Here is a 21,978-nt window from a genome sequence, read left to right on the forward strand (position 1 = left end):
GTGCATGTGGAGGTGAGGGGACAACTCAGTTCTCTTGTTCAACCCTGTGGGGTTTGGGGAATCCAACTCAGGTCATCTGGCTTCGTAGCAGGCACTCTCCCAACTGAGCCATCTAGATGGCTCTTTACTTAATTATTTATCACTAATAGGAAAAATAAATGAGATGAGATAGTTTGTTTTTCTGACACCCGAGGGCTCTTGAGTGGGAAGGTTGCGCACGACAGTCAACCCCCTAGCTCCTGACCTAATTCATTATACCTAATTTGCCCAGTACCCTAAGGATGCGGATTTCTTCGTGAGGAGGGACAAAACGGAATTCATGCTTTAAACTTTTGAAATTTCATAAATTAAACTCAGGGAAGTTTCCATACTCCTCCACAGGACTGACTGAAGCCTGGCATCCCAAGTGTTGCCCTTGGTCATGAGAGCATAAAGTGGAGAAGCCACTTTGGAACATAAGTTGCAGTCTGTAGAGTTAAACATACCCAGTGGCCTACACATTTGCCCCAGAGGAGGGCCTCTATGCAAATGCCCATGGCAGGTTAATGCTGATAATCCAGCCTTCATTTGTTTGTTCATCAGCCCAGATCAGATAAATTGCACTGGTATCCACTGAGCCATGGGAATAAGGAACTGGGAATCTGAATGACACTTACTGGCAGCTGGACCCAAGCTTTGTGTATTGTGCTGTCCCAGGGCTAAGGAGTCTTAGGACACGTCACACGATGGCAGTCACAGAGGACTCGGGTGTGGAGCTGCAGGCACACCACAGGCTGTGAGGGAGGTTTTGAATGAGACGGGTTCCCTCTTTGACGGAAGTGGTGGTTATGTAGGTGGATGTAGTTGTTACAAACTCAACAAACTGACACTTCAAAGGAGCGCATTTCAGTATATAGAGTATACCTTAATGCAAGTTATTTTAAAAAGAGCAGAGGGCAGGTAAGGCCCTGGAGGGCAAAGCATTACTGGTCGAAAGCACAAACTACTTTTGTGATCTCAGTGACTCATCTCCGGTCTCCTTTTCTGTCATCCTGTGGTCCTTCTGTCATTGTCCCTTGCCACTTGTCTGAGCAGACAGACAGAACTGAGAGCCAGCATGCTGTGAGGAAACTGAATAGTCCACCCATGCACAAGTTATTTCTGTACCCCTGGGGTATTTTGCCAGCGTATGCAGCAATTGTAAGAATCACTTTGAGATCCAGTTATTAATTATTTACTTACCAACTTTTCCACTACATAGCTGTATATGCAAATAAAATAATACCCAGAAAATGCCAAGAGCTTTTTTGTTCCCTGGAGGAAGTAGAAAGGGTTTGTAGAAAGAGTAGGTAGAATTTATTGTCATATTCTCTGCCTAAAAATGTCTAAAAATAAGAAGGTTGGCGATCACAGTTAGTGTTCTGAGTCATAAAATGTAAATCCCGTAAGCCTGGAGCTTAGAAAAATGCTATTCAGAAACCTCTAAACTGCATATAAAATGTATGTCTGCCTTCTGCCAACTCCCCTGCCAGCTCCTGGCTTCAGAGCTGTCTCTGAAATATCTAGGACTCACTTTCAGCGTGAGTCCCCGAAGGTGGGACCAAGATGGAGAGAATGGGGCATTGTGTCCCCGCACCAAGAGTGCTCCCCTGTCCTGTGCCTCTTGGAACCTGAGACTCATCTTGGAACAGCTAATTGAATAATCATCAGTGCCCATATCTACTCAAATCTTTTTAATCCCTAACTAAGAGAAAGCAAAGGTCAGGCCCTTTGCCACACTGCTTTGTATGAAGCGTTATCTACCTTATCAGCACTGCCCTGTGGCTGTGAATAGCTCACTGTAGGCTGTCTCCATGCTGAATACCAAGAAGGCCCTTGTGACAGGGCAGGGAGATAGCTCTAAGTCTAAGAGCAGTTGCTACATACATAGACATGCTGGCCTGAGTTTGAATCTCCAGCATCCACCTAAAAATCACGCCTGGCCCTACACTTACCTGTAACCTTAGTACTACAGGAGGGGGAAAGGGCAAGTTGCAGTGAAAAAGAAAAACCTAATTCCGAGGGAATAAAGCAGGGATCAACAGTGGAGTGGTCCTGATGGTCTCTTCTGGCTTCCATATGTGTGGCTAATACATACCTGTACACACAAGTGCACACACACAAGATAGTTGATTCCAGTTACTGCAACAGAGCGTGTTCTAGGAGCCCACCCACTAGCCGGTTTTGGCTCGCTCCATCACACCTCTGCAGAAGGCTGGCAAGGGCTCCTTTTAGTTTTTCAAGGACCATCTGAGTGAAGCCTCAGGTAAACCATCTTGCCTCAGAAGTAAGCGGTGAGAGCCAAAGTATCTGTTCACGTCACCCTTTTCCGTGTTTGAAAATGGGTAAAGCAGAGGCCATGGAAGAATGGGAAACTCGTTGCCCTCTTAACTCTACCAGCGTTAAAGCATGAAGAAGAAAGCCTGCTCGGTCACGCTGTTTTGGAAAACCCATCTCCCTTCCTGTTTTCATCGCTAATCCAGACCCATGACTCTGGTTGCTACAGCTAGAGAAAGAAATAGGCAGTGAAGTGTGCCAGGCAGAGCAGGAAATGCCAGCTGCGTTTTAAGCCCGTAGAAGCTGAGACTGTTCCTGGAGGATTTTTCTCCTCGGTTTAGCATGGAAGGAAAGCTGGCCTTGCTTGTGCTCACTTGTCACCTGTCAGGCCTGCCACTGGCCATTGAAAGGAAGGTGGACTTTACCATTAAATGAGAAGGACAGCAGGGAAGTAGGGATGCTTCATTCAGTATTGGGGTGTTTACGCTGGAGTTAGGGTGTTTCTTCTGCTCAAGAAAAGACACCAGTCTGCTTTACAGCAAGGAGACATGATCCTCCATGCTCCAAGGACTGGACAATAAGTAACCAAGTCAGGTGTGTACATCCACGTCAGCTCAAACCTGCTGGCCTGCACTACACGGGCTCCTGGGATGTGTCAAAGGGCTCACAGAGAGGAGTAGCTCACTGTGGCTCAGTGAAGATCATACCAGAAAGATTTCTGTCTCAGTAGTGGCTCCTTTAGTCCAACACTGTGTGCATGCAATGGGATTTAAAAATAAAATCCAAACTGCTCCCTTGCGCACGTGTGTGTGTGTGTGTGTGTGTGTGTGTGCGCGCGCGCGCGTGCCTGCCCATGTGCCACACACAGAAACAGAAGAGGGGCACACTCATTCCAGGACAGGAGTGTCAGCAGCTCCAGGTCTCCAGAGCTCTAGAGGATGGGCTCGTGTGGCATCTCAGGGCCTCCTGGCCACGATCAGGTTGTCCAGTGGCTCCTTTGGGCCTCAGGAGAGCTGATTAGGTTGAAGATAATTGGCATTAACAAAACACTTATAAATGGAGTTAACTCCCTACTAGCAGAGAGTAAACATAGCCTTACATGTAGGGACAGGCACAGAAGAACTGTTTAACAAATAATGTCACCATGTCAAGGTTGGGAAGAAGGGCCACTGAATGACTGCTGTTTCCAGAGTCACTAATTCTGCTCAGAAACCCATCCTGGTACCACTGAGCTAGAAAGATCCCAACTTCATAACAACAAAGACAAAATCAGGTGGGAATCAAGAGTTCATGATGCAGTCCCAGCCCTTGGGAGGTAGAGGCAAGAGGATCACTACTAGTTCAAGGTCATCTTTGGCTACATAGCAAGCTCAAGGGCCAGCTTGGGCTACATTAGACCCAAGCATCACTCAGTGGTAGAGTGTGTGGTTCGCATGCCTGAGACCCTGGATTCACACTCCAGCACCTCTGTTCCCCATAAAAACCATGTAAGGGTTACAATTTTCACAGTTCTTCTCCTTCATTTTATTTGTACATAATTGTGTATAAAATATTGAATAAGCTGTTATTGAATATTGAAATTCTGAAATGTTGAAAATCCAGACAATAAGAAAGGGGAGGAATGGGGTGTAGCTTCTTTCCATGTCTTTGGATGTTTTCTTGTGTCCATTTCTCCTGTCCTGTGTTGTCCTAGTTTGCTTTCTGCTACTGTGATAAAACACCATCATCAAATGCTGCTTGGGTTCCCCTTACTCTTGCAGATCATAGTCTTCCAGGGAAGCAGAGGCAGTGCCTGAAGCCTAGACTTCTCACTGGCGCATTCCCCATGGCTTGCTCCCCAGGGCTTGCACATCTTGCTTGTTTATACTCCCCCCCCCCCACCGCCCCGTCTCCCCCAGGATCACGTGTCATGGTAAGGCACTGCCCACAATGGCCTGAGCACTTGCACATCAATCATTAATTTAAAAAGAAATGCTTCATAGATTTGCTTACAGGCCAATCTGATGGAGACATTTTCTTAGTTGAAGTCTTCTCAAGTTTGTGTTGAGTTGACAAAAAACCCCTAAGCAGCACCTGTGTTTTTCGAAGTTCCATGCAGTCGAGACACTGTGAAGGGGAAATGGGAAAAGCAGGGTGGGAGGCAGTTGTGTATTGTTAATGTCCTGTTCTCAGCCACAAACGTTGATTTTTAGAGGCTTTATTATTTGCTGGATGAGTTAACGTAGTCTGGTCTTTGTTTAACTGGCTGCTGTGTCTGCTCATGGGATTGTATATACACTCTTTCTTCTATTACAAATACGGAGCCAAAGGTAAGACCATGTTTATAAACTCTTGCAATTGATGGCTCAGCAGGTTCCCTGGATGTTTTGCCAAATCTGTCTGCTCCCATCCTTCTCTTCGCTGGACATTGCCATTTAAAACTGTTTTTTTCTAAATAGTAACTGAAAGGGGGAACAGATATGGGAAGGTTCTCACTGGGATTATTCAGGGGCAGCTCAGCTCCCAGACAAGCAGCATGAGGGTGTGTGTGTGTGTGTGTGTGTGTGTGTGTGTCATGATCCCCTGGAGATAGAAAGACTAGCAACTTCTTCCACCTCCCACCAAACCACTCATCCATCCTTGGGTGTCACACACACACACACACACACACACACACACACACACACATCAAATCTGCCTGTCTGACTGGCTCCTTAGGTGGCTCATCTCTCTTTTCGTCCTGACCCTCTCAGTGTGCTTCCCTCTCGGCCACTGTCCCTTCCCTACTTTCTCCACACGTGAGTTGTAATAACTACCCCTCAGGTTCCAACGGATATCTAAATCCAGCAATCATGAGCGCCGACTAGGTCCCCATGTCCAGCTCTCAGAATCTGAGGAAGAAGATCTAATCAACTCAGGGGCTGCCTGTATCCTACGGCCACCTAGACAGTAGAGCTATGCAGAGAGTGGGAGACGATAGGTCGGGGGAGAGGCTAGGTGTTAGGGGAGAAGTCTGTCCTGGCTCCATGGACTGGGGCAGCTTTGCTCCCTGCCCTGCCAGGAGAACTCAGGGACACCTGGATCCTTAGTCACCTCCACAGAGACTGGGATGCCTCTTGTTTCTAGGTGAGGATGGTTTGTTTAGTCCTTCCCATCTCCCATGCTCCATACGAGGCGGGCTCTCCTCCCTGTTTTTCTCCTTCGGCGTTAGCCTAGGGTAAAGTCTGGTTTTAGAAAATCCAGACTTTCTCCCCCTAGGCTAATGCCCTGCAGTTCTCCCCCTAGGCTAATGCCCTGCAGTTCTCCTGGGGTGCTGTGGTCTATTATTCCTTTCGCTCAAAGTGTGGGATAGAGGAAAGGGGTGAATAGGAAATCCTTGACCTGGAAACTGAAGCCAGGCTGGGGAATTTGGAACAAATATTAGGGTTGGCAGCGAAGCTGTGAGTCAGAAGCAGGTGCTCCGGCTGAGAGCATGCCAGACTGAGGCTGGGGCAGAGCTGGTGGCTCACTGGATGAGAGGGACTAGGGGATGGGGGAGAGGCTACCATGACTGCCAAGCACTCCCCAGCCTTCACTTGGAGTTAGAGAGGATGCATTTGAACTCCTGAGTCTTTATAGAAACAAACTCCAAAAGTTCACAGTGTCCCCTGAAAAAAATGTTATGCCCCCCCCCACCCCCACCCCCCATCCTGGTTGCTTAGTGATGTGATTTCCTGCTTAGGGAATTGGTCTCTGGTTGAGAAAATCAGGGCCCCAGGAGGCAGATAAGCTTAAGGCCAATTGCTGGCCAGGGCAAGCCTCACTTTGGAACACCTGAGTTTGAACTCTACCGAGTAGCACACTGTGGGCTGTCATATCACAGGGGGACTTGGTTGCATCCATGGAACTTCTCATAACGTATAGTAGAGCGTGTACAGGTCTTGTTTTACCATCAATTTAGGTTGGTTTTAGTGTCAGTTTCCCACAAAGTAGAACCACTGAGTAGAGAACCTCACCTGCTTGCATTCATTGATTCAGAAAGTCCCGCCCTTCCCATTGTGGGCTGCACAGGCTTGTAGCAGATCAAAAAAGGATTTATCAGAAAGCACGCTCCTCTCTATCTCCTGCTAGTCTTTGCCTCTCTCCTGCGTGCCCTTCCTTCTCTGAGTTAACCACTGTTAGGCATTTTACCACAAGAATGAGAAGAGTCACCAAGACTCAGGTCTAGGCCCTGCTGACAAATTGCAGAACAAACACAGACCTTCAAACCTAGGAGTTTGACCTTCTGTGTGAATGTTGTAGTTTAAAATCCCATAATACTAATTCATGTTTCTTCTCATTTCCAGATAGGCTGACCTTAGACCTATGTGGTGGTAGTACAGGGCCAGAGCCCCTGAAGATGAAGGTCCCTTGGGAGGTTTTCTTTTGGGCTCCAGCATGCACTGTGCCTGACACTTTTCCCTCCAGCTTAGAGTTCCTGGGACCAGAGAGGGTGTGAGCTCTTTCTGTCTCCTGAAGCTATGGCCAGAATGCCGCCACTTCTGAGCAGCTGAACCGGAAGGTGTTTTTTCCTCTAAAAGGTCTCACCGCCTCACTGTTTGAATACATGTCAACAGTTGCTCAGGTCTGCCTTGGCCTGGGCCATGACCGCAAGCAGGCAGACGTCTGTGAGAAACTGGGCTATAAATAAATGGTTTCAAACAATTGATTCTCAAAAGTTGGAATTATATGCGCTTGCTCTATTTGTCTTGGGCTTTGGAGAGAAGATGATGGGACTTCAGAGCTCATTAAGTTGTGTGTTTACTGACTAGTGAAGAGTTGGTCTGTGCGAATCTGTGTAAATGTGTGTCTATTTTAACCTAGGTGGTGGTATTTCTGAGAATTAGCTGTAACTCCCCTCACCCCGCCCTAAATGTTGGATAACATCACTGCTAAGTGTAAAGCAGATGTACAGGTCAGAGCTCAGCCAGTTGTCTGCAGAGTGGGAGGATGATTTTAATATCGCTTCTGAATTGGGCTTTTAGTCATTCTGTAAGGGTTTTAATTGGGCCCCTGATGGCATGCAAATAGACCTGCAGAATCTAAGCAGGTGCCCCTCCCAAGACAGAAGAACGTCTTTGACATCATGGAAACCCCAGGTTGCTCCGTGTGACTATCTAGCTGCGTCTCAAGAGAAGGTTGGAGGGTCTCGGGATGACTGTGTTGCCCAGTGATTTGTGTGGGTGTTCTCGTGTGTTGGAGTTAACCTGACCTTTGGCTGTTGCTGTTTCGTCTTTGCTTCCCACAGACTCCCAGATGGGATAGATTTTGGGCTTTGTATGGACTGATGTAGGCCACAGGCTTCCGTGTTGATTTTAAGTTCATTCTCTTTTAAGTTAAGCATGCTCTTTCAAAATAATGTTGGTGGGATTTTTAAAACATTTCTTGAAGCTCCCAAGGAATGTTAGCAATGTGTATTTTCTACTTTGGGGGTACAGTGAATTGTGTTGCCATGAATGCTCTGGAATAAGTGGCCATGCTTCCGCGTGACCGAGGATGGGTCTGGGAGCAACACTGCAGGATCATTTGTCACTCCATTTTCAGTAGTTGGATGGACTGTCAGATTGCTAAGAAATACAATTCTATGAGAATGTCAGAAAGGTCCCCATTTTTCCATATCCTCCACAAGACTTGTTTCTGGTCAATTCTAAAATATATAAGTTATAGTCCCTTTACAGGGTGGTTACATATTAAGATGTAAGACACTATTTCTTGGTGGGCTTCAGTTATCTTCCTTATGGCAGTTATACTGAGCATTACTTTAGGTGTCTTGCAGCCATTTTTGTGTCTTCTGTAGTTATCTCAGTTTTTAAAAGTTGCCCTAATACTGCTGAGCTGTAAACCGCTGAGTTTATATTAATATATTCTGGAAACCAGGACTTCATCAAGCACATGAGCTACAGTTGCCCCATTCTTTGGTTTAGATTCATCTTCTGATGCTATTCTTTGAAAATTTGGTATCTTTAATTTTGATGAAATCTAATTTATTACCTCCCTATATGTTGCTAGTACTTAGGTGTCCTACAGAAGACAGCCTCACCTCACCTGTGGTAGTTTGAATAAGCATTTAGATGCTTAGCCATCAGGGAGTGGCACTATTTGAAAATATTAAAAAGAATTAGGTGTGGCCTTGTTAGAGAAAGAGCATCATTGTGGGTGAGCTTTGAGGTCTCAGAAGCACCTGCCAAGCTTAGAGTCTCCTGTTAGCGATCAATCAGAATGTAGCTGTCAGCTACCACTGCAGAGCCTGCCTGCACCCCACTGTGCTCCCCACGATGATGATGATGATGATGATGATGATGAAGCTCCCAGTTAAGCCCTCTCTTTCATAAGAGTTGCTTTGGCCACAGTGTCTTCCCGGCAATAGGGACGAAGACAGCATTCAGGTCAGGAACTAACCTGTTTTATACTTCCAGCTCTTGGTTTTAAGTCTCTGGTCCATTTTGAGTTAATTTTTCATATGACATTATATAAAATTTTAATTTATTTAAATTAATTAAATAATTTAATTTAATTTGGCTTCATCCTTATGCTTGTAGATTTAACATCATCCAGCTATCAATTGTTGAATTGTCTTGGTTTTTTTTTTGACAAAAATGAATTATCGCTGAATATGCACATGTACTCTCTTGTCTCTGCCAAGTGTTCCTCTAGGACATCAAAAAGCCACCGTCAAAGCCAGGCATGATGGCGCTTGCCTTTAATCCCAGCACTCGGGAGGCAGAGGCAGGTGGATTTCTGAGTTGGAGGCCAGCCTGGTCTACAAAGTGAGTTCCAGGACAGCCAGAGCTATACAGAGAAACCCTGTCTCGAAAAACAAAAAACAAACAAAAAAAGCCACCGTGAGATGTGAGCCTCTGCCTTGTACTTCCACAGCTATGCATAATAACACACCTCTGTTCTTCATAATAAAGAAGTAACAGGACCATAAACATGATGGCTTGTCAGTCTTACTGATCTATCTATGCAGTCTTATTTACATCAGCACACAGTGCTGCTTCCTGCAGCTTTGTAGTGACTTCAGAATCAGCATTGTGAGTCCTTTCCATTTGAGAAGGATTGCTTTTTGATGTGATATTGATGCCCGTTCTTCCACACCACACGCTTTGAGGCTTTCTTCTGTCTCTGTGAGTCATATTGGAAATGTTACTTTGAAGTGAACATGAGTTCACTTTCAGATCAGATCTCATTATTTAGTAAATGGTATGGATTTAGATGGAGTTGGATATATTCTAAAAGTTTGACCATTGAGCCCTTAACCTTCAAGTCAAAGTGCAAATCAAAGGATAATCCTGGCAACTAAAGAGCACCTAGCACGGTGCCCAGACATGCCAGGCACAAAACATGCGTTGGCTGCCTCTTCCCTCCCCTTCTCCTAGGTCAGCCTTTCCTGTACCTTGTAAAGTGACTCTGAATTCTTGCATAAGGGTCAGTCTTTTTTCATGGAGAAGCTGATTTCTCCAAGGTCATTGTTTCTGTTTTGGGGAATCTTTTTTTGTTGTTGTTTTTCGAGACAGGGTGTCTCTGTATAGCCCTGGCTGTCCTGGAACTCACTTTGTAGACCAGGCTGGCCTCGAACTCAGAAATCCGCCTGCCTCTGCCTCCTGAGTGCTGGGATTAAAGGCATGCACCACCACGCCCGGCTCAGTCTTGGGGAATCTTGAACATGCCCTGTGATGTAGCGTCAATTTGTCAACACCTGTCTGGAACTGAGTATATAAGTTACTTCTCTCATTCCTGTCATGAAATGCCTGACAAATGTCACTTCAAGAAAGGTGGTTTTATTTTGGCTCATGGTTTGAGGGGGCAGCCCATCATGGCAGAGGAGGAATGATGGCAGGAGCACGAGGCAGCTCATGTCAGTCATCACATCTCCAGTCAGGAAGCAGAGAGAGATAGATACGTGATAGCACCCCTCTTCCCTTTCCCTTTTATTTAGTCTGGGATAAAGAATGGCGCTACCCATGAGGGTAGGTCTTCCCAGCTTAGCTAAATCTCTCTGGAAAAACCCAGCTTGGCATGTCCACGGGTTTGTCTCTGAAAGTGGCTTTAAATCCTGCTAAGCTGACACTCAGGATTGATTTAAATATCACACCAAGCTTGACCTATAGCAAGTTTCCATTCAGTGCATGTTGGTTAAGTGAATCCCAGGTGTTGATCACACTGTCTTATCTGCTTGGAGAAATAGAATGCTTGCACCTGTTCTAACTAACGCCTCTATCATTTGTATGAATATTTAAGTACAAGGATCTTTTACACAAGATTTGGTAGGATAATTTTCCATATGACTTAACATGTTTAGCTTTCTTAAGTGGCATAACTTTCTGCAAATGATATACTTACGACATCCAGATAACTTCCTTTTTAAGCCAATTTGAGACAACTAGAAAGGATTGGCTCAGTAATAAACTCTAAAATACAGGGGGCAAGGGGAAGTGAATAGGGACACCGATGTGAGAGAGGATGGACGCTCAAGCAGTGTGGGGCCACAGGGAAGCATGCCCCCATCTCCAAGTATAGCTGATAAACTTTATGCAACAGTCATGGTTTTCCTTCATTCTCTGTACCTCCAAAGTCTAGACATGAAACAATGAACAAAGGTCACCCCAGAGTTGTTACTGGCTGAGGTGGGCCTGACTCATGACCAAAGAATGGTGCCTGTGCTCACTGAGCCATGACAGCCGTCTAAGGCAAACCACCTACCTAAAGAGACCGAGTTGTTTTTTGGACTCAGGATAATTGCATTCAAGAGCTAGACAGAGCTGTCAGGCTGAAGGCATGTTGAGAAATGGGTGCTACCTCAAAGAGTGGATTGTGTTATCAAATAGCTCAGGAGTGAGTTCATCCTAGGTAGCACAGTTTGGGTTTTGTGATTATTGTTGTAATTGCAGTTCCTCCTGTAGGTTTCTGAGAGCCTTGAGTGTGCTAAGATTTAGTTTGCACAGTGTTTTCAAAAGGATAGGTAGAAGCAGCATCCCCAAAGGGTGCCACTGGGGTCTTGTTTACTGACTCAACCCAAAGCCCTTCCGTACTGGTAATTAGCAGGCTATCCCCCTTGCCCAACCCATCAGTCCTGGGAGTTAGCAGTTTAAAGAATCACGATGCAGAGTAAGAACTTTGCTTTTGAGTAAGGAGTCAAGGTTCTTGATTCCTCTGCTCTTGTTTTTAGACTATGTCATTTGTGATAGTATGTTGTATTGAAGCTGTGGCTACGGTTTCACTAAGAATTTAAATTGGGATTTGCAACCAAACTGATCTAATTCTATATATAGGTACATAACACTTGTAAAATACTTTAATTTCTGGGCTATAAATACTTGATTTTATTTTACTTTTGTTTTGTTTTGTTTTTGAGACATGGCATCACTCTGTAGCCTTGAGTCTGGTGTCCCCTCTATTGCCTAGAATGGCCATGCACCCCCAGCAATCCTCCTGCTTCCTCCTGAGTGCTGGGATTATGGACACATTCCATGACACCCAGGTGTGCTGTCGGTTTTGGGATGTTACTTGGGTAGCCTGTGCTGTTTGGTGTCTGTCAACTGTCAGTGTGATGCATTTGAAAGTTAGGTTTCTGCAGCATTTGTCCTGATACTCCTGACAACTACAGGGGACAAAAATAACCAGGGGTAGAACTGGATACATGAAAAGCAAACTGATGCCTTCTTCTGTGGACAAGAATAACACGGGCAACCAGTGATGGTGTGGATGGCAGAGAAACTTGGTATGACTGGTTGCATCCTGGAGTCCTACCAAAGAGAAAACCATGTCTAGTTCAAGTGTAGGGACACACAGACTACGCTGTAAACTTGAGAACTCCTCTTCCTTCCCCCACTTTACCCACACCCACACACTTCCGACTTCTAATAGGCGTTATTTGCTTAACTAGATGTGGTGGTTTGAATAGGAATGGCCCCTATAGATTCATGTGTGCGACAGCTTGGCCCATAGGAAATGGCACTATGAGGTGTGGCCTTGTTGGATGAAGAGTGTCACTGTGGAGGCAGGCTTTGAGGTCGCATATGCTCAAGCTTCAAGAACTCTCAGCTTCATCTCCAGCACCATGTCTGTTTGCATGCTGCCATGCTTTTTGTCATGATGATAATGGACTGAAGCTCTGAAACTGTAAGCCTCAATTCAGTGTTTTCCTTTATAAGAGTTGCTATGGTCATGGTGTCTCTTCACAGCAGTAGAAACCCTAACTAAGACATACGATGGCTATTATTGGTTGTCAACTTGATTATATTTGAAATGGACTAAAATCCAGAAATGGGGCGGGGCAGACCTGTGATCCAGAGCTTGAGGCAGGAAGGCAACATGCCTTTGATCTAGTTCTGAAGGCTGGAAGAGACACACGTTTTATCTGAACCTTGAGTTAGGAAGACACCTTTAATCTGGGCTGCTTGCCTTCGTCTTTCAGGCACATCCATTCCTTCATTGGCATTGGAGCCTACTTTGGGATTCCAGCTGAATACAGAAGACCAGCTGAGATATTCAGCCTTATGGGACTGAGCAACTACTAAATTCTTGAACTTTCCGTCCACGGCTAGCCAATGTTGGATTAGTTGGACTGTAACCTATAAGTCATTCCAATAAATTATCCATACATATATGGAAATTACACACACACACACACACACACACACACACACTCCATGAGTTCTGTGACCTTTGTTTTTGTTTTTGTTTTTTTTTTTGTCTTTTGAGACAGAGTTTCTCTGTGCAGCCCTGGCTGTCCTAGAACTCACTCTGTAGACCTGGCTGGCCTCAACTCAGAAATCCGCCTGCCTCTGCCTATAATTTTTCAGTTTTTTGCTTGTTATTTTATTTTTATGTTTATGGATGTTTTACCAGCTAGTATGCCTGTGCCATGTGTCTCTAGACACCAGAAGAGGGCATTATATACCCTGGCACTGGAATTAAAACACCATATAGGTTCAGGGAATTGAACCCAGGTCATCTGGAAGAATAGGTAGTGCTCTTAGTTGTTGAGCTGTCTCACCTGAAACGGAGTTCTGTGACTTTTGAGAGCCCTGACTAATAGAAAAAAAGTTAAGAGGAGGAAGGTGGTAGGAAGGGAGAAGAAGGGAGGGGGAGGAAATGGAAATGACACCAACCAGGCATCTTAGTGGTCTGGCTGTCTCACTTCCAGTAAATCGAGCCCGTAGGGTGGTGTGTCACCACTGTGATGTGACAGCTTTGTGGTTGGCATTCCCAGGGCAGGCAGGTAGGGTTCATACTTTCAGTCAGAAGAGTCAACCCCCCACTGCGCTTCTTATCAACACTCACCGGAGGTTTCTGCATTGCTGCATTTGATGGCAGGCCACAGAAGTGACACTAGGCAGCCTCTCTCCTCTTGTCACGTGGCCTGTAAGGCTTCTCTAAGAACTGAGAGACACAGTCAGAGGGTGTGCTAATGCAGAGACCATCGATGCGTCTGGGAACCTGAGGCTGGAAAGGAGAGCAAGAGGGAGAGGGCAGAGGGTTTTTCAGAGATGAGGCCACACAACTCCAGAACTAAAACTTTCCATTTTAGTTTTACTTCTGTGTTATGTCCTTAAGTTTGAAAGATCAATCAGAAGAAAATGTTTAAAGCGGAAAGTAAACTACCACCCCAAATCCAAGCCAGATTTTTTTATCTTTTCTCTACAGTTTGGAGAGATGAACAGAGACATAACCCTGTAAGGCTGGGAAAGTCTGTATTCTAAAGTGAAACATTTTTTACTTAACAAAGGGGAAAGAATGGCTGATATTCTGTGAAGTCATCTTTTATTATTGGACTGCCTTCTTCTGGGTTCAAAAAGGATGGAAGCCACCTAGCTGGTGGGAGGCAGGATGGCCCGAGTACCATAGGATGGTGTCCCTACCATGTTTTCTCCTGGTTTTTTTTTTTTTTGCTTGCTTTTTTTAAAAAAATTAACACTGTTTAATGTCTTTCTGATGTCTGTGGCTCTAATCAATGTGCTGTCAACCATTGGCCTTTTTAACCATGGCTTATTATTTTAATAATTTGATGTTTGGTGGATTTAATTTTTTGAAACACCAGGCATGGTGGTGCACGCCTTTAATCCCAGAACTCAGGAGGCAGAGGCAGGCGGATTTCTGAGTTCGAAGCCAGCCTGGTCTACAAAGTGAGTTCCAGGACAGCCAGCGATACACAGAGAAACCCTGTCTCCAAAAACCGAAAACCAAAAACCAAAACCAAAAACAAACAATTTTTGGGTGTGTTACTCCCTGAGTTTGTTTGTGAATTTTTTCCTTTTTCAGGATTGTCACTGATGTTTGTGTGTTTAGTGTAGAGGGTGGAACCCACAGGCTGCTTGCTGGTCAAGTACTCCTGTATCTTCAGACACACCAGAACAGGGCATCGGATCCTGTTACAGATGGTTGTGAGCCACCATGTGGTTGCTGGGAGTTGAACTCGGACACCTCTGGAAAAACAGTCAGTGCTCTTAACCACTGAGCCATCTCTCCTGCCCCCTGTTGTCCGTATTTTGAAAGACAACTTTCTACTATCAGATTACCTTCTAAAGACAATTTATACTGTTAACTATAGGGTTCCTGTTTTAAATAGAGATTTTTTTTAAAAGACAGCATCATATGTATTCCAGGTTGGCTTTGATCTGTTTTAGTAGCCAAGGGTGACTTTGAACCTCTGATCCTGGTGTTTCTACTTCCTGCCGAGTGTTAGGGTTGCAGCCATGCATCATCAAACCTGGTATAGCCTGGAATATGTCTGCAGTGGGTAGACCGAACCCAGGACATTGTTCACGGGAGCTAAGCCCTTTACCGACTAAGCTAGTGGAATATGGATGGAGCAGTGTCTAAAATTGAATTGTAAATTAGCCATCAATTATGGATAAATCTGAATGTTGGGAAATGGGCTGTTTTCTTGGTGAATTTCTCATGTGTTTGCTGCATGGAATGATGGTGCCTGTTGGGCAGCTTTATGAATGTCCAGGACTCTGTGAAGTGCCTGGGGGTTCTTGACCAGCTTCTCTATGTTGTGCAGACTCTTGGCTGGCCAGGGCGAGTGTTTGTTGCCATCTGAAGATAATGGAAAAGAGTAAATAGTTTCAGCTACCTACAAATTGGCATCTGGCAACATTGTTTCAACTGACTTTTTTTTGTCATTATCTTGTTCTGGAAGACAGTCTTTCACCTTGTATCACCAGCTATTGTGTTAATAATGAGCAGTGTTTAGCGAGAGAATTCTGTGAAGAGGGAGAGGCGGTAAGTGACTTAGACTGTTATGTTCTAAAGCTGTCTGAAATTATTTTAAATTACATGAGGCATACATTTAGGTTATTGCGTAGGTAGGCCCTGTACGCAGTGCTCCAGTGGATGGCCAGCGTGTCTCCAGGCTCCAGAGTCTGCATCACTGCTCGGTAGCCCTGATTCGCACGTACAGCTTCCCCTTCCTTGACCCTTTGGTGTTGGCTCTGTTGGGATGAGTGGCTCTCTAGAAACTTCCTCCTTCCCTTGGTTTCAGTTGTTCTACCCAGGTGACGCTATGAAACTGCTTTCCTTGTGGCCCCGCTGGCACCCTCTGCTTTCAGAGCACATAAACCCTTGAGGGTATCCTGGGAGGGGGTGGGACTAGATCATTACAGTACAGGATTTATATGGTCATCCCTAGCGAAGGCCTACATGTTTACATGTTTTCACCAAAGGCTGAATGGGCATTTTGACTGTAATTCACAATAGATTTGCTCTTTACAGTTATTTAAATGCATCCATCACTTAGAACTTTTGCTTCAGCCTTCTATTTCTCAGTGGCTCTTGTGTCCTTGCTGGGAAGGACAGAACTGGATTCTCTTCTTTGTTGTCCCCTAACTGACTGACCCTGATGTCTTAGACATTTTCTTTAAGGCTCAGTTGCCAGTTGAGATGTGCTCACAACCTGGGGTAAAGTGAAGGTATCACTGTGTAACGCACGAGGGATGCTGAGATCTAGGCTTACATCTAAGGGACTTGTTTTCCATATCCTCATTGTACCTACTTATCTTGAATTTCAAGGCCACACTCATGGTCTGTCAATCACTATCATCATGCGCTCACTTTGATCAGCCAACAGGTCCATGTTCTAGACTGTTTCTGCTTCACCTAAGGGACTTGGGGTCGGCAAAGGTGAGGCCTGTGGTTGATGGCCAAGGAGTTCTCTTCTGAGTTTGCCCCCGAAGGTGGGAATAGGATGCTCCTGGTAGAATGAGCCTGATGGTCTGTAGGGAGGAGAGTGGTTGCTCACTTAACTCTGAGCAATATGGTCCCATACTCTCACAAGGTCTGATTCCTAGCCTAGAGGCCTGGCAGGGACGTAGGTTAGTTAGTGTTGTGGAACAAACATCCCGAAGCTTTGTCAAAGCTAACTTTAATGTTCTATGTGGGAGTCAGTAAGACCTAGAAGTGCAACCATCAACACATGTAGAGGTCAGGGTGGCCTCTGGCATGGCTAGGGAACAGAGGCAAGATTGCAGGGTGCTACAGTTGGATTGTGAAACCTCCCTCACAGGCTTATGTATACAGTTAGTCCCTAGCCAATGTCACCACTTGGGAAAGTTGTGGAACTTTTAGGAGGTGGGGCCTAGCTGAAATAGGTCAATTGGGCTTGGGCCATAAGAGTTATTGCCGATCCTGACTTCCTCTTTGCTGCTCTCTACTGAGCTGAGTCTCTGAGATGTGAGCAGACAGGCAGCCTCAGACTCCCACCACCATGGACCCAGCCACTTTAGCTTCCGTGCTTTCCCCGCTTTGATGAGCTGTACTCTCAAACTGTAAGTCAGAATAAATCCTTCCATCTCTAAGTCGCTTCCTGTCAGGTGTTTAGCTTAGCAATAGGAAAGGAACACTTCTAGGAGTCTATTAGGGACAGATGAATCTGAGTGTATATATCGTTTGAAAGGAAGCTCATGTGTATTTTCCAAGCCTGGGGATCTGGTAAGCTCTGGCTGGTGGGTGGTAACAGTCAGTATATGAAGCTTGTTTTAAGGTCATACTTGACAGTTCATTATCAGCTGCTAAGAAAACAAGGCTCTTTTTTTGAAGACCAATTTCATTACATAGCCCAGGCTGGTCTCAGCATTCCGATTGCTGGGATTATAGGCACGCACCAACATGACCAGTAAAAACTTGGTCTTCAGATAAAGCCTAGTGTGGTGGTATATACCTGTAACTTAATATGTGGGAGGCAGAAGGATTATTGGTTCAAGGCTAGCCTGGGTTAGGAAATAATGAGACTCTACCTTAAGCAAAACATACCTCCAGTTTGTTGGGTTGGATTGGAGAAGCAGGGCAGTTCCTGCAACAGTTGTTGGTAACTCATTTGATCCTTGGCCCGTTACTATTTTAGATGGGTGTGTGCATTCAGTCCCCATAGGTTGGCAAGCTACAAGAGTGACCAAATGTACTTAGTCCCCAGTTCTACAGATGGCAGGATGCCGAGAAGGGCTGCGTTCTGCCCTGCTCAGTGCCAGCTGGTCACGGGTAGGCTAGGGGCTGTAATCATTTGAAGACTTGTTTTTTCATATATGTTCATGTGTGTGTGCTGACATGTGATGCTGGCATCGGCTGGGCTTGTTTCTGTTGTCAGATGCCTTCACTTGTGTTGCCTTCAGATTGGCTACCCTGAACATGGTAGCTGGAATCAGAAGTGTGCCCCATGGTCTCTTGTGTTGACTGCTTGTTCCTTAGCTTGTGGTGTTACTATGAAGTTCCTTTAGGAGTTGCAGCCTGGAAGTAACTAGATCTGGAAAGTAGGCCTTTGAGTGTGACACCGTTCACTTCCTGTCCTTCCTGCTCTGTGTGTTACAAGTGGTAGCTTCTGCCGCTGTTCTTTTCCCACTATGATAAGTTGAAATCAAACAGAGATCATGGACCCAAATCAGTGCTGTACCCGTTCAGTCCCCCCACCCTACACTAGCCTAACTGCAGATATTGAGTAACAAAGAGTGAACAAAACTAATACAGTAACCAAGTTGAAGGGTGAGCGGCTTGGTCTGAGATGGCAGCTGTATGGCCACCATTCCTAACATTGTCCTGTAAGTCACCGGTAACACTTCCTGCTTTTCTGGAGCATGAGGAGCAGGGGAACATTTTATGAGTGAGGTGACATTTCCCCGACTTCATCAGCACGGGGAGGCAGAAGGATTGTAGGGTCAAGGCCAGCCTGGATTACATAATTAGGATATCTCAAACAAAACAAAACCACAGTGTGTTTTGGATGCCAACTGAACAACTCACCAGCTACCAAGCCCTGGTATCGGTTATAGACATTCAAGACAAAGCAAAAAGGGAGTCAGAGAGTCAGCGTCCTGCAGAAGTCCTGCATACTTTACCGCAGTGGACAGAGTGAGTAACGATGGCATAGCCTACCCTGGAAACAGAGGTGCTTTTAGAGTTTTCTTAACTTTTTGGCTTTTAGCTCCCAAAATCCACCCCAGGATTTTCTTTTGCTTTGTTCTGTCTTTTCCTTCTGTTTCTACTTCCATTCCCTTCTTTTTCCAGCTTGAACACTTTAAAAGGGACTCCTGTTCATTTCTTCACAGCCATCCTTCTGTGAAGTGTAAATCTTGCTATGTGGACTTTTTTTTTCTTTTTGCCACCTACATTCAGGAAAGTTGTGCTTCCCTCACGAGGTATTGCCTATTATTGCCCTGGTGATATGGGAACAATAGATCCACAGTACGACTCAGGAGCTCTGTTTGACAGAGCTGGCTTCGAGCTTAAGTCTCAGTTAGGTGGCTGACAAACTTGAGGTGTGTATATCTGATACATGACTCGCTGGAGTGTTTAGTTTCTTGTCTGAGCGCTTGGTTAATGTATTTATAGAGGGTTAGTCATTGAGGGTTTTTTTCCCCTTTAACATTTCAAAAACGATAAGTATATTTTTATTGGAGATGGAGAAGTTTTTAAAGATGCATTAGCATTCTGAAGAGTGACTCGGTTGATAGTCTTTTAAGTTAAATAATAAAATGCAGCGTGCAGTGGCCAATTGTTAAAACTCTATCCTGTGCCTCCCAAGCATTCATCAGTTAAGGGAGGGTAACGCCACCCACGGGGAGAGTTCAACCACCAGGTTCTATTTTGGGTTCCTGGGTGGTGCTCTCTCTCTCCTTACCCTTCAGACTGCTAAGTCACATCCTGCTCAGCATTTTAATTTGCTATAAATTAGATGCCACAGCATAGGTCTGGCGTTCGGTGCACAAGTGAAATTAAACACCCCACGAAGAGAAAGGAACTCTGCATGTAAGCCTATCTGGCTTTGTGGACGACCACGTGAATCTATAGCCCAACCCCCTGAAACCCCAGAAACAGCTAGGGAGCCTGTCAAGTTCCTTAGTATCAAGTAGAATCAGGCTCGGGGGTTTTGTAGCTTACCATGGTGACTCTGTTCTGAAGCCAAGATTGAGAAATGTCACAGGAAGTGGCCTTCTTCTTCAAGCTCCATTCTTTGCAGGGCACTTTTTTTTTTTCTGTTTAGCTAGGCCCCGCCCCATCTTCTAGACTCCACCCAGCACACCTGCCAGCAGCCCCATGTCCTGTCTGCTTCCTTTCACTCACATGCTGCTCATTTTCTTCCTTAGAGTGCTTCTACCCTGGGCTTGAGCTAGAGTTACTTAGTTTCCTTTGTCATGGGCTGAGACCAGCGCCCTGCACAAAGCCTGTGCTTTCCAGATGCACAATAATGGAAGTTCCCCCATGTAGTTGCTCTTTTTTAGCTTTCAGTCTTTCACTGTGGCACCCATTATTATTCCATGTTGCCTCATAAGTGTCTGTTTGTTTGTTTGTGTGTGTTATATGTCTGTGTGTGTGCAGGTGCATGTAAAAAGCAGAGGTCTGTGTTGAGTATCTTCCTTAAGCGCTCCACACCACTATCTTGAGACAATCTCTCACAGAACTTGGAGTTCACAAGACCCAGAGATCTTTCTGTCTGCCTTCCCAACGCTAGGCTTACAGATGTGTACTGCTATGCCCAATTCTCAACATGGGCACTGGGGACCAAGCTAAGCCATATTCCTGCCAGGTAAACACTTTACCTGCTTTGGTATCCCCACCTCCACCCCCCATCTTTGTTTTTGGTTTTTGAGGTAGTCTCACTGGGAAGCCCAGCATGGCTTCAGACTAGCTTTCCTGGGATACCCTCCAGTGGGCTGAGCTTACAAGCTGTGCCATCCCACCCAGCTTCATTAATGTTTCTTTTGAGATACAGAGAAATAGGTAATAATAACCAAAAAAAAAAAAAAAAAAAAAAAAAAGCAGGAGGAAGAGGAAGTTGGGCCGCACTGGACTTTCCATGCAGGTGCTAGAGTTACAATCATTTAGCCCGGGAACTCTGATTCTCCAACCAGAATATTTAGTCGCCATGATCTGTTCTGGCTCTTGGGACAACGTGGGTGATCATGCAGCAAGGAGAGTGCTAGTCCGTTGGAGAAAACGTCTGATTGGAAGAATGGCTCTCCACTGTTGACTGAGAATTGGATCTCCCCTGTCAGCCCTATTCAGAAAATATGGGAGTATTTCAGGCAAGCATGATACCTACCTGGAACTTGAAAACCCTCCTCATTCAAACAAGGAGGAAGATTTTTATCCTCAGGACATCCTGTTTCTGTCCTAGAATCCAATCAGGGAAGAAGTGGCTGGCACTTCCAACTGAGGGGCACAGAAATAACCCAAGAAACCTAGTTTTGAGGAAACTTTTTATCTTTATTGGACTGACATCATTTATGCTAAATCCACAAGACTCAAAACATAAGTGACTTTATTAATAGGCTTGAATTTTGTTTTTCTTTTTTTTAAAAAGATTTATATATTTATTATATGTAACTACACTGTAGCTGTCCTCAGATACTCCAGAAGAGGACATCAGATTTTGTTGCGGATGGTTGTGAGCCACCATGTGGTTGCTGGGATTTGAACTTGGGATCTTCAGAAGAGCAGTGGGCACTCTTAACCACTGAGCCATCTCGCCAGCCCCTGTTTTTCTTTTATTAACTGTCCAGATACAGTTACTTCTATGCTTGGATAGTGACCAGAAATACTGGCTCTCATTTCTAGGTCTAGTTCTGTGTCCTGGTTGGAATCTGATGGACCAGAGGCACAGAATGCTGTTTCTACGGTCAGGACAGAGTAATCTGTGGAATGGAAGCTGCTCTGGAGTGTGTGCACTCCGTACGGTTTGAATTATGGCAGTTAGAATTGCAGGGCCAGCATGCTACCGAGAGATTTGCTAACCTGATCAAGAGAGTTGAGCAGAAGATTGGTAAGAAGGAATAGAAGAACATTAAAATGTGATTGAGTGGAGAACGGGAGTGTGAGAAAGTTTAGGAGGGGGCTGCAGATGTCCCGAGACTCAGCAGGACCAGGGCTGGGCATCCCTAGGCAGATGGAGATGGAGCTTTGCCAGAATGGATGCCAAGCGCCTTGATAGAAGGAGGGTTGATGGCTAATTTCCCCCTGCAGGCTTTATTCTCCCCCTCCCCCCAATAAACTCTTAACTTCTTCCTTTAGTTACTGTCCTTAGAAACCTGAGAAAATAACGCAGGGGCTGTCTCCTTGTGTTTCCTTCTAGCACAATAGAGAAGCCTTGGCCAGAGACATAAAGTGGCAGGGAGCAATGACAAACTAAAGAAGTATGCTTTAGACATGGCTGAGGGCTCTACAGGCATTTCAGAGAAGTCTGTGAATGGGACG

General features: G+C 45.3%; 1 protein-coding gene across 9 annotated transcripts in view; it reads left to right on the forward strand.

The window, feature by feature from the left end:
• The window catches only part of Osbpl3 (oxysterol binding protein like 3), a 164,377-nt gene that overhangs the window by 57,596 nt on the left and 84,803 nt on the right, over positions 1–21,978 (forward strand). The window contains exon 1 of one of the 9 annotated variants that reach the window (XM_021164327.3): positions 16,896–17,063. The exons of 7 other annotated variants lie outside the window; for them this stretch is intronic. The gene's annotated coding sequence lies outside the window, so the exon portion shown is untranslated. Of the gene's footprint in view, positions 1–16,895; positions 17,064–18,491; positions 18,637–21,978 lie in introns of those variants that run through there. One more of the 9 variants, XM_029478521.2, reaches the window with a different exon arrangement.

This window comes from Mus caroli, unplaced genomic scaffold, assembly GCF_978045245.1.
Source record: "Mus caroli unplaced genomic scaffold, Mus_caroli_1 scaffold_7, whole genome shotgun sequence".
NCBI classification, from domain to species: Eukaryota; Metazoa; Chordata; class Mammalia; order Rodentia; family Muridae; genus Mus; species Mus caroli.